Source organism: Xiphophorus hellerii, chromosome 17 (assembly GCF_003331165.1).
Source record: "Xiphophorus hellerii strain 12219 chromosome 17, Xiphophorus_hellerii-4.1, whole genome shotgun sequence".
NCBI classification, from domain to species: domain Eukaryota; kingdom Metazoa; phylum Chordata; class Actinopteri; order Cyprinodontiformes; family Poeciliidae; genus Xiphophorus; species Xiphophorus hellerii.
Window position 1 is genome coordinate 3,463,386 of NC_045688.1, and position 8,169 is coordinate 3,471,554.

An 8,169-nucleotide genomic window follows, 5' to 3' on the forward strand; every position below is an offset into this window, starting at 1 on the left:
ATATGGTATGATATGAAAAATGAGTAAAAATGAGTCATAGTATAGTGTAACCTAAGTGTCATTTTAAACCTTCATGTCCTCTGATTTTCTACTTTTGCCTTTTAGCCTTAATCTCGCGATGTTTTAATAACCTTAGGAGTGATTCTCGCGAGATTATTTAGCCAATCGTGGCTAAGTATTGGGGTCACGTGTACCGTCGCAGTTTATTGGCTCGGTATATTAGCTGGAGCGAAAGGCATGAAGGTTAGATCGCGTCGGAAGGAGCAGAGCTGGCAGGTCAGTTAAAGCGTAGTATCATTTAATGTCTGTAAATATGTACGATGCTCACTTAATGTACTGAACTGTAGGAGCCCATTATTGTGAGCCGGAAAGGGAGATGGAAAAGATCCGGTAGTATGACACAAAAACTGCGGAACTGGTGAGTGTTGTTATGAATGACTTAGCGTTGGCTTGTAATCACTGCTATTGTGTAGCCACTAAAAACTGATTGAACATTGCTTTTGATAACCAAAACGGGTAATTGAAGTATTTATTGAGCACTGGTTTGTATTAGTATTTTATATTTCATGTTAATTGATAATATGGCGTATATTTATTGAATGTTTCATGAATGTAATTTATATTGAATTTTAGATTTATTGCAATTGATTGAATATGATAGAATTATTTATTGAACCGTGTATACACTAAGAATATTAGAAAATATAATTATATTGAGGAAGTGGTCCTGTTTTGTTGTTCAGGCCAGATGGATGGTGAGCTATGAGACCAGGCCTAGAGCCAAGGAAGGAATTCACCTGTTGGTGATTAAGGACTGTTTACTTCTCCTACCCAGCCGGTAGGAGAATCCTACAAAGGACTCTGCTCCTTCTTTGATTGGACTTTCATTTACCCAAGACGTGAATCAAGCTCCGGATACTCGCCTTGTTGGTGAGCCTGATTGATCCCCATTCGGGGTGGATGGACTAAGGGGGGGTGTGAGATGAACTTTAACTTTGGGACCGATTAATTAATTAGTTTTTTTTTTTAATTGTTTAAATCACTCAAGTTTTATTACAAAATAATTACAAAGTAAAAAAAAAAGGAAACAAAATAATAAATCACTTGAGAATATTAATGTTTAATAACAAAAACAAAAAATTATCCATGAACATTTAAATAAGATCTGCTGCTGGAGATCCGTCAGAAAATTGTTTTATTTTCTGCAAAAAAACAATTTTTTTTTGTTTGGTTTCTTAGTTTTGTGCTTTTTGTTTAAATTTAGAAAAAATTTCCTATTCTTCTGTGTGGCCTCCTGCCTTGCTGTGGGTAGCAGCCTTGGTTTTTGTTATTTTTAGATTAAAGCATTGATTTTTTTTTTTAATGGCTATGTCTGAGGTTAGGGGTAACCTCCATTTTAGCACCTGTTCATATCTAAATTGTAGTGTCTTTCTATTTTGTATTTGCTTTGTTTAACCCGAGTCTAATCTGCTCATTGTGCATGCACTGTCTTTTTAAATTTTTTTTAAGAAATATTATAAACATTGTTTAGAATATCTGAACCAACTTCAAAGTATCCAAGGAGACCAGGCATGATGCCTTTGCATTTTCCTAAAAAACAAATCTCAAATAAAGAATTATTTATTGAACCGTGTATACACTAAGAATATTAGAAAATATAATTTTGATGTGATGATGTGAAAAATGAGTAAAAATGAGTCATAGTATAGTATGATGTGAAAAATGAGTAAAAATGAGTCATAGTATAGTATGATGCAAAATCTGAGCAAAAATCAGTCATAGTATAGTATGATATGAAAAATTGGTAAAAATGAGTCATAGTATAGTATGATATAAAAAATTAGTTAAAATGAGTCATAGTATAGTATGCTATGAAAAATGAGTAAAAATGAGTCATAGTATAGTATGATGTAAAATTATTAAAAATTCAGTCATAGTATAGTATGATGCAAAATTTGAGCAAAATTCAGTCATAGTATAGTATGATATGAAAAATTAGTAAAAATGAGGCATAGTATAGTATGATATGAAAAATTAGTAAAAATGAGGCATAGTATAGTATGATATGAAAAATGAGCAAAATTCAGTCATAGTATAGTATAATATGAAAAATTAGTAATAATTAGTCATAGTATAGTATGATATGAAAAATGAGTAAAAATGAGTCATAGTATAGTATGCTATGAAAAACGAGTAAAAATTAGTCATAGTATAGTATGATATGAAAAATGAGTAAAAATGAGTCATAGTATAGTGTAACCTAAGTGTCATTTTAAACCTTCATGTCCTCTGATTTTCTACTTTTGCCTTTTAGCCTTAATCTCGCGATGTTTTAATAACCTTAGGAGTGATTCTCGCGAGATTATTTAGCCAATCGTGGCTAAGTATTGGGGTCACGTGTACCGTCGCAGTTTATTGGCTCGGTATATTAGCTGGAGCGAAAGGCATGAAGGTTAGATCGCGTCGGAAGGAGCAGAGCTGGCAGGTCAGTTAAAGCGTAGTATCATTTAATGTCTGTAAATATGTACGATGCTCACTTAATGTACTGAACTGTAGGAGCCCATTATTGTGAGCCGGAAAGGGAGATGGAAAAGATCCGGTAGTATGACACAAAACTGCGGAACTGGTGAGTGTTGTTATGAATGACTTAGCGTTGGCTTGTAATCACTGCTATTGTGTAGCCACTAAAAACTGATTGAACATTGCTTTTGATAACCAAAACGGGTAATTGAAGTATTTATTGAGCACTGGTTTGTATTAGTATTTTATATTTCATGTTAATTGATAATATGGCGTATATTTATTGAATGTTTCATGAATGTAATTTATATTGAATTTTAGATTTATTGCAATTGATTGAATATGATAGAATTATTTATTGAACCGTGTATACACTAAGAATATTAGAAAATATAATTATATTGAGGAAGTGGTCCTGTTTTGTTGTTCAGGCCAGATGGATGGTGAGCTATGAGACCAGGCCTAGAGCCAAGGAAGGAATTCACCTGTTGGTGATTAAGGACTGTTTACTTCTCCTACCCAGCCGGTAGGAGAATCCTACAAAGGACTCTGCTCCTTCTTTGATTGGACTTTCATTTACCCAAGACGTGAATCAAGCTCCGGATACTCGCCTTGTTGGTGAGCCTGATTGATCCCCATTCGGGGTGGATGGACTAAGGGGGGGTGTGAGATGAACTTTAACTTTGGGACCGATTAATTAATTAGTTTTTTTTTTTAATTGTTTAAATCACTCAAGTTTTATTACAAAATAATTACAAAGTAAAAAAAAAAAGGAAACAAAATAATAAATCACTTGAGAATATTAATGTTTAATAACAAAAACAAAAAAATTATCCATGAACATTTAAATAAGATCTGCTGCTGGAGATCCGTCAGAAAATTGTTTTATTTTCTGCAAAAAAACAATTTTTTTTTTGTTTGGTTTCTTAGTTTTGTGCTTTTTGTTTAAATTTAGAAAAAATTTCCTATTCTTCTGTGTGGCCTCCTGCCTTGCTGTGGGTAGCAGCCTTGGTTTTTGTTATTTTTAGATTAAAGCATTGATTTTTTTTTTTAATGGCTATGTCTGAGGTTAGGGGTAACCTCCATTTTAGCACCTGTTCATATCTAAATTGTAGTGTCTTTCTATTTTGTATTTGCTTTGTTTAACCCGAGTCTAATCTGCTCATTGTGCATGCACTGTCTTTTTAAATTTTTTTTAAGAAATATTATAAACATTGTTTAGAATATCTGAACCAACTTCAAAGTATCCAAGGAGACCAGGCATGATGCCTTTGCATTTTCCTAAAAAACAAATCTCAAATAAAGAATTATTTATTGAACCGTGTATACACTAAGAATATTAGAAAATATAATTTTGATGTGATGATGTGAAAAATGAGTAAAAATGAGTCATAGTATAGTATGATGTGAAAAATGAGTAAAAATGAGTCATAGTATAGTATGATGCAAAATCTGAGCAAAAATCAGTCATAGTATAGTATGATGTGAAAAATTGGTAAAAATGAGTCATAGTATAGTATGATATAAAAAAATTAGTTAAAATGAGTCATAGTATAGTATGATATGAAAAATTGGTAAAAATGAGTCATAGTATAGTATGATATAAAAAAATTAGTTAAAATGAGTCATAGTATAGTATGATATGAAATATGAGTAAAAATGAGTCATAGTATAGTATGATGTAAAATTTGACCAAAATTCAGTCATAGTATAGTATGCTATGAAAAATGAGTAAAAATGAGTCATAGTATAGTATGATGTGAAAAATGAGTAAAAATGAGTCATAGTATAGTATAATATGAAAAATTAGTAATAATGAGTCATAGTATAGTATGCTATGAAAAATGAGTAAAAATGAGTCATAGTATAGTATGATGGGAAAAATTAGTAAAAATTCAGTGATAATATAGTATGATATGAAAAATGAGTAAAAATGAGTCATAGTATAGTATGATGTGAAAAATGAGTAAAAATGAGTCATAGTATAGTATGATGGGAAAAATTAGTAAAAATTCAGTGATAATATAGTATGATGTAAAATTTGAGCAAACATTTGCCATAGTATAGTATGATGTGTAAAATGATTAAAAATTCAGTCATAGTATAGTATGATGCAAAATCTGAGCAAAAATTCAGTCGTGGTATAGTATGATATGAAAAATTGGTAAAAATGAGTCATAGTATAGTATGATGTAAAAAATTACTTAAAATGAGTCATAGTATAGTATGATGTAAAATTTGAGCAAAATTCAGTGATAGTATAGTATGATATGAAAAATTGGTAAAAATGAGTCATAGTATAGTATGATATAAAAAATTAGTTAAAATGAGTCATAGTATAGTATGATGTAAAATTTGAGCAAAATTCAGTGATAGTATAGTATGATATGAAAAATTGGTAAAAATGAGTCATAGTATAGTATGATATGAAAAATTAGTAAAAATGAGTCATAGTATAGTATGATATGAAAAATTAGTTAAAATGAGTCATAGTATAGTATGATATGAAAAATTAGTAAAAATGAGTCATAGTATAGTATGATGTAAAATTTGAGCAAAATTCAGTGATAGTATAGTATATGAAGAATTAGTAAAAATGAGTCATAGTATAGTATGATATAAAAAATTAGTTAAAATGAGTCATAGTATAGTATGATGTAGAATTTGAGCAAAATTCAGTCATAGTATAGTATGATATGAAAAATGAGTAAAAATGAATCATAGTATAGTATGATGTGTAAAATGATTAAAAATTCAGTCATAGTATAGTATGATGCAAAATTTGAGCAAAAATTCAGTCGTGGTATAGTATATGAAAAATTAGTAAAAATGAGTCATTGTATAGTATGATATGAAAAAGTAGTTAAAATGAGTCATAGTATAGTATGATGTAAAATTTGATCAAAATTCAGAGATAGTATAGTATGATATGAAAAATGAGTAAAAATGAGTCATAGTATAGTATGATGTAAAATTTGAGCAAAATTCAGTCATAGTATAGTATGATATGAAAAAGTAGTTAAAATGAGTCATAGTATAGTATAATATGAAAAATAAGTAAAAATGAGTCATAGTATAGTATGATGTAAAATTTGATCAAAATTCAGAGATAGTATAGTATGATATGAAAAATTAGTAAAAATGAGTCATAGTATAGTATGATATGAAAAATTAGTAAAAATGAATCATAGTATAGTATGATGGGAAAAATTAGTAAAAATTCAGTGATAATATAGTATGATCTAAAATCTGAGCAAAAACTTGCCATAGTATAGTATGATGTGTAAAGTGATTAAAAATTCAGTATAGTATGATGTTAAAATTGAGCAAAATTCAGTCGTGGTATAGTATGATATGAAAAATTAGTAAAAATGAGTCATAGTATAGTATGATATGAAAAATTAGTTAAAATGAGTCATAGTATAGTATGATATGAAAAATTAGTAAAAATGAGTCATAGTATAGTATGATATGAAAAATTAGTAAAAATGAGTCATAGTATAGTATGATATGAAAAATGAGCAAAATTCAGTCATAGTATAGTATAATATGACAAATTAGTAATAATGAGTCATAGTATAGTATGCTATGAAAAACGAGTAAAAATTAGTCATAGTATAGTATGATATGAAAAATGAGTAAAAATGAGTCATAGTATAGTATGATGTGAAAAATGAGTAAAAATTAGTCATAGTATAGTATGATGTGAAAAATGAGTTAAAATGAGTCATAGTATAGTATGATATGAAAAATTGGTAAAAATGAGTCATAGTATAGTATGATATAAAAAATTAGTTAAAATGAGTCATAGTATAGTATGATGTAGAATTTGAGCAAAATTCAGTCATAGTATAGTATGATATGAAAAATTAGTAAAAATGAGTCATAGTATAGTATATGAAAAATTAGTAAAAATGAGTCATAGTATAGTATGATATGAAAAATGAGCAAAATTCAGTCATAGTATAGTATAATATGAAAAATTAGTAATAATGAGTCATAGTATAGTATGCTATGAAAAACGAGTAAAAATTAGTCATAGTATAGTATGATATGAAAAATGAGTAAAAATGAGTCATAGTATAGTATGATGGGAAAAATTAGTAAAAATTCAGTGATAATATGGTATGATATGAAAAATGAGTAAAAATGAGTCATAGTATAGTATGATGTGAAAAATGAGTAAAAATGAGTCATAGTATAGTATGATGTGAAAAATGAGTAAAAATGAGTCATAGTATAGTATGATGCAAAATCTGAGCAAAAATCAGTCATAGTATAGTATGATATGAAAAATTGGTAAAAATGAGTCATAGTATAGTATGATATAAAAAATTAGTTAAAATGAGTCATAGTATAGTATGATATGAAATATGAGTAAAAATGAGTCATAGTACAGTATGATGTAAAATTTGACCAAAATTCAGTCATAGTATAGTATGCTATGAAAAATGAGTAAAAATGAGTCATAGTATAGTATGATGTGAAAAATGAGTAAAAATGAGTCATAGTATACTATGATGTGAAAAATAAGTAAAAATGAGTCATAGTATAGTATGATGTGTAAAATTATTAAAAATGAGTCATAGTATAGTATGATGGGAAAAATTAGTTAAAATGAGTCACAGTATAGTATAATATGAAAAATTAGTAATAATGAGTCATAGTATAGTATGATATAAAAAATTAGTTAAAATGAGTCATAGTATAGTATGATGTAAAATTATTAAAAATTCAGTCATAGTATAGTATGATGCAAAATTTGAGCAAAATTCAGTCATAGTATAGTATGATATGAAAAATGAGTAAAAATGAGGCATAGTATAGTATGCTATGAAAAATGAGTAAAAATGAGTCATAGTATAGTATGATGTAAAATTATTAAAAATTCAGTCATAGTATAGTATGATGCAAAATTTGAGCAAAATTCAGTCATAGTATAGTATGATATGAAAAATTAGTAAAAATGAGGCATAGTATAGTATGATATAAAAAATTAGTTAAAATGAGTCATAGTATAGTATGATGTAAAATTATTAAAAATTCAGTCATAGTATAGTATCATGCAAAATTTGAGCAAAATTCAGTCATAGTATAGTATGATATGAAAAATTAGTAAAAATGAGGCATAGTATAGTGTGATGGGAAAAATTAGTAAAAATTCAGTGATAATATGGTATGATATGAAAAATGAGTAAAAATGAGTCATAGTATAGTGTAACCTAAGTGTCATTTTAAACCTTCATGTCCTCTGATTTTCTACTTTTGCCTTTTAGCCTTAATCTCGCGATGTTTTAATAACCTTAGGAGTGATTCTCGCGAGATTATTTAGCCAATCGTGGCTAAGTATTGGGGTCACGTGTACCGTCGCAGTTTATTGGCTCGGTATATTAGCTGGAGCGAAAGGCATGAAGGTTAGATCGCGTCGGAAGGAGCAGAGCTGGCAGGTCAGTTAAAGCGTAGTATCATTTAATGTCTGTAAATATGTACGATGCTCACTTAATGTACTGAACTGTAGGAGCCCATTATTGTGAGCCGGAAAGGGAGATGGAAAAGATCCGGTAGTATGACACAAAACTGCGGAACTGGTGAGTGTTGTTATGAATGACTTAGCGTTGGCTTGTAATCATTGCTATTGTGTAGCCACTA

General features: G+C 28.9%; 1 long non-coding RNA gene across 1 annotated transcript; it reads left to right on the forward strand.

Moving 5' to 3' along the window:
• The first annotated feature begins 2,222 nt into the window (after positions 1-2,222).
• On the forward strand, positions 2,223-3,292 carry LOC116736500 (uncharacterized). Its single transcript, XR_004342583.1, has 2 exons — positions 2,223-2,626; positions 2,952-3,292. It is a non-coding gene; the product is annotated as an uncharacterized LOC116736500 (long non-coding RNA).
• Positions 3,293-8,169: the final 4,877 nt, after the last annotated feature.